Here is a 5,000-nt window from a genome sequence, read left to right on the forward strand (position 1 = left end):
CAGTCTTCACTAATCTGATCCCCCACATGAGTTTCTGAAGCTGTATAAAGTCACCAAATAGTAAGCAGAGTGAATATGGAAACGCGAAATGGATTAGGAGACGAATAGATAGACAGGTGATGAGGAGAAGGAAAAAAGAGGAATAAAAGAAGTGAAGGATATAGAAAAGAATAAAAAAATGGAAATACAGGAAGAAGAAACAATAAAATAGATAGATAGATAGATAAAGATATATACAGAAAGATAAAAGAAAGCAAAATACATATTGACAAACGACACACACACACACACACACACACACACACACACACACAGGGACAAGCAAGACAGCACAAAAAACGAGAGGTTAACAAAGGTAACACAGGGATCTTAATTAACAGAGCCAGGTGAAGAGAGACAGAAAAGGGAACAAAGAGGCGAAGAGATGCACAGAGAGACATGAGTGGATAACAAACTTGGTACAAAGAAACACGGTGGCTGAAAGGATAACAGGAAATTGGTGGATAGAGAGAGAGAGAGAGAGAGAGAGAGAGAGAGAGAGAGAGAGAGAGAGAGAGAGAGAGAGAGAGAGAGAAAGAAAGAAAGAGAAAGAGAGAGAGACAGAGAATAAGAAAGAAAGAAAAAGAAAAAGAAATAATGAAAAAGAAAAAAGAAAAATAGATAGATAAATAAATAAATAAATAGATAGATAGATAGATAGAAATGCAGATTAATAGATATATAGACAGACAGACAGACAGACAGACAGACAGATAGATACACACAGACAAAATTCGACACACGGACAGACAGACAGACAGACATACAGATAGACAAACACACAAAATTACAGGCACACAGACAGACAGACAGACAGACACACAAGACAGACAGGCAGAGACAAAATTAGACACACGGACAGACAGACACACAAGACAGATAACAGCATACAAACAAGACTTACACAGGAATGAATAAAAGTGAGAAGAGAGGAAGGAGAGAGATAAACAAAGAGAAGAAAGAGAAACAAGAAGAAAAAAAACAAAATTGATGATAAAAATTGAGAGGAGAAGGAGAGAGAGAGGAGGAGGAGGAGGAGACAAACAGACAAACAGACAAACAGACATACAAACACACAGGACATGAAGACAAACAGGGAAGGACAGATGAAGATAAACGTAAAGAGAAACAAGGCAAGAGAAAATAAAGTAAATAAACAAAGAAAGAAAAAAAATAAGAAAATAGAGAGAGAGAGAGAGAGAGAGAGAGAGAGAGAGAGAGAGAGAGAGAGAGAGAGAGAGAGAGAGAGAGAGAGAGCACCGTGTCACCATTTCCCTCCCCACAATTTCCTCAACTTGATATTTGTCTTCATTTAAAAGTATTTCCCTTTTCCTCGCTAAGTAAAATACGGACGCCATCTTTGTTTATCCACTGGAGGAGGAGGAGGAGGAGGAGGAGGAGGAGGAGAGAGAAAAAAAGGAGAAGGAAAAGAGGAAGGAAGAGGAGAAAGAAGAGATGAAGGAAAAAAAGGAGGAAAAAAAGGAAGAGGAGGAGGAGGAGGAGGAGGAGGAGGAGGAGGAGGAGGAGAGGAAGAGGAGGAGGAAAAAACATAGACATTTAAATCAAGGAAACAATGATACAGGAAAGAAAGGAGGAGGAGAAGAAAGAGGAAGAGGAAGAGGAAAAAGAAGAAGAAAAGGACGAGGAAGAGGAAAGAAGGAGGAATAGAAGAAAATTAAAGAAATAGGAAGAAAAATGAATGAGAGAAAAAGGAGAACAAGAGGAAAAAATGAGGAAATGGAAAAAATAGAAAAAAATATAAAAACAAGAAAAGGAACAAGAAATTTCAAGAAGGAAGAGGAGGAGGAGGAGGAGGAGGAGGAGGAGGAGGAGGAGGAGGAGGAGGAGGAGGAGGAGGAGGAGGAAGAACAGAAAAAGAGTTAAACCAAAATTACATAACCTCTCTCTCTCTCTCTCTCTCTCTCTCTCTCTCTCTCTCTCTGAAGCAATGAGGTGGGCTTTGAAAAGTGAAGGAAGCAATGCAAGTGTTTCGAAGCGGCTCGTTGCTTCTCTTTGTGTCTCGAAGCGCGGTTCATAACGATGAGTCACGCCTGAGAGAGAGAGAGAGAGAGAGAGAGAGAGAGAGAGAGAGAGTATTCACATTCTCCTTATCTCACATTCTCCTCCTCTTCTTCTTCTTCTTCTTCTTTCTTCTTCTTCTTCTTCTTCTTCTTCTCCTCCTCTTCTTCTTCTTCCTCCTCCTCCTCCTCCTCCTCCTCCTCCTCCTCCTCTTCCTCCTCCTTCATCTTCATTTCTTCCTCCTTTGATAACAATTACGTTTAATAAAGCAAGAGAAATTCAGTAGTAGTAGTAGTAGTAGTAGTAGTAGTAGTAGTAGTAGTAGTAGTAGTAGTAGTAGTAGTAGTAGTAGTAGAAAAAAAAAGGAAACAGCAGAAATGGAAACAATAGTGTGTGTGTGTGTGTATCTAATGCCGAATTCCTTGTCCCAAAGCACCCAGCAACACACACACACACACACACACACACACACACACACACACACACACACACACACACACACACACACGTAAAAGAAGAAAAAGAAAGAAAGAAGTAAAGAAAAGAAAGACAGCGATAAATGAAAGACTAATTAGAAACACAAAGGGAAAAAAACAAAAAAAAATAAATAAAAATAAACAAATAATGAACAACAAAAATAAAGAAAAGGAAAAAAGAAAAAGAAAAAGAAAGAGAAAAAGAACATTTCAAGATAAAAAAATGACAGGATTAAGAGAGAGAGAGAGAGAGAGAGAGAGAGAGAGAGAGAGAGAGAGAGAGAGAGAGAGAGAGAGAGAGAGAGAGAGAGAGAGCTGTACCGGATCGAATTTATTCATTTCATCCATTATGTATAAACAATTAGCATGATTAGAGAGAGAGAGAGAGAGAGAGAGAGAGAGAGAGAGAGAGAGAGAGAGAGAGAGAGAGAGAGAGAGAGAGAGAGAGACAGACAGACAGACAGACAGACAGACAGACAGAGAGAGAGAGAGAGAGAGAGAGAGAGAGAGAGAGAGAGAGAGAGAGAGAGAGAGAGAGAGAGAGAGAGTTAGGTTTAATCCTCGCAACGTCGCCTATTTGCATGGTAGTCTTGTGTGTGTGTGTGTGTGTGTGTGTGTGTGTGTGTGTGTGTGTGTGTGTGTGTGTGTGTGTGTGTTTGTTGCTCAGTTGGTATTTTTGTTGCTCAGTTGGAGAGAGAGAGAGAGAGAGAGAGAGAGAGAGAGAGAGAGAGAGAGAGAGAGAGAGAGAGAGAGAGAGAGAGAGAGAGAGAGAGAGAGAGAGAGAGAGAGAGAGAGAGAGAGAGAGAGAGAGAGAGAGAGAGTCAAACATTTAAAAGCGTATTAAATCTTCTCTTTTGACAAGGACTGTAGGAATTTGAATAATGGAAGAGAGAGAGAGAGAGAGAGAGAGAGAGAGAGAGAGAGAGAGAGAGAGAGAGAGAGAGAGAGAGAGAGAGAGAGAGAGACATGGAAACACACACACACACACACACACACACACACACACACACACACACACACACACACACACACACACACACGAACACAGCGTGAACAAATCGTTGCAATTATCATTAAGGACAGAGAGAGAGAGAGAGAGAGAGAGAGAGAGAGAGAGAGAGAGAGAGAGAGAGAGAGAGAGAGAGAGAGAGAGAGAGAGAGAGAGGAGTAAATTGACCTCAACTTAATAGAGAAGAAAGGGTTAACAAAAGAAGAAAGGATGAGGAGGAGGAAGAGGAGGAGGAGGAGGAGAGGAGGAGGAGGAGGAGGAGGAGGAGGAGGAGGAGGAGGAGGAGGAGGAGGAGGAGAGAGAAAAGAGAAAGGAAGTTAAAAGTGCTAAAATGAAAGTAGAGAGAGAGAGAGAGAGAGAGAGAGAGAGAGAGAGAGAGAGAGAGAGAGAGAGAGAGAGAGAGAGAAAACAATACACCTTCCTTCACCCACATAACACTTCTTTCTATTCTTTCCCCTCACTTTCTTCCCTCTCCCCTTTCCCCTCTTCCTTGTCCCCCCTCTCCCTCTCTCCCCTCAAGGTAATACAGGTGAGAGGACAGTTTCCCTCACCTGGCCACGGAAACACACCTGGTCTAAGCCTAAGAGGGGAAAAAAGAGGGGAAAAAAGAGGGAAAAAAAGGGGAAAAACAAAGAGGCAGCTGAAAATTTAAGAGTATTGGGTTAGTAAAGGACTGAAGAGGAAAGAATATTTTGAGGGGAAATAGAAGAATTTTAAGAGGAAACGAGGGGAAAAAAGGGGAAATTAAGGGGAAACGGATTTTGAGGGGAAAGAGTAGGATTTAAGGGGAAACAGAAGGATTTTGAGGGGAAGTTGAAGGATTTTGAGAGGAAACGAAGCGAAAATGGGAAAATTAAGGGGAAACATGGATTTTGAGGGGAAAGAGAAGGATTTGAGGGGAAAGAGAAGGATTTGAGAGGAAACAGAAGGATTTGAGGGGAAATAGAAAGATTTTGAAAGGAAATAGAAGGATTTTAAGGGAAAACGAGGGGAAAAAGGTAAAAATAAGGGAAACGGGAATTTTGAAGGGAAAGAAAAGGATTTGAGGGAAAAGAGAAGGATTTTGAGGGAAAGAGAAGGATTTTAAGGGGAAATAGAAAGATTTTAAGGGGAAATAGAAGGTTTTGAAGGGAAACGAAGGGAAAAGGGGAAAATAAGAGGAAACGGATTTTGAGGTGAAAGAGAAGGATTTTAAGGTGAAATTGAAGGATTTTGAGGGAAAGAGAAGGATTTTAAGGTGAAGTTGAAGGATTTTGAGGAGCAATATAAGGATTTTGAGGGGAAACGAGGATTTAAAGGGGAAACAAAAGGATTTTAAGAAGAGAAGGATTTTTCAATTTCCTTTCCTGCATAACTTCTTCTTCTTCCTCCTCCTCCTCCTCCTCCTCCTCCTCCTCCTCCTCCTCCTCCTCCTCCTCCTCCTCCTCTCCTCCTCCTCCTCCTAATCTCTCACTAAT

The 5,000-nt window shown here is 41.1% G+C and overlaps 1 protein-coding gene and 1 long non-coding RNA gene across 4 annotated transcripts in view; one reads left to right on the forward strand and one right to left on the reverse strand.

Moving 5' to 3' along the window:
• The window catches only part of LOC123509476, a 288,130-nt gene that overhangs the window by 244,378 nt on the left and 38,752 nt on the right, over positions 1-5,000 (forward strand). The window lies entirely within an intron of this gene.
• LOC123509488 overlaps positions 1-5,000 on the reverse strand; it is a 191,713-nt gene that overhangs the window by 89,515 nt on the left and 97,198 nt on the right. The gene's annotated exons all lie outside the window — the stretch shown is intronic.

This window comes from Portunus trituberculatus, chromosome 3 (assembly GCF_017591435.1).
Source record: "Portunus trituberculatus isolate SZX2019 chromosome 3, ASM1759143v1, whole genome shotgun sequence".
Classification (NCBI taxonomy): domain Eukaryota; kingdom Metazoa; phylum Arthropoda; class Malacostraca; order Decapoda; family Portunidae; genus Portunus; species Portunus trituberculatus.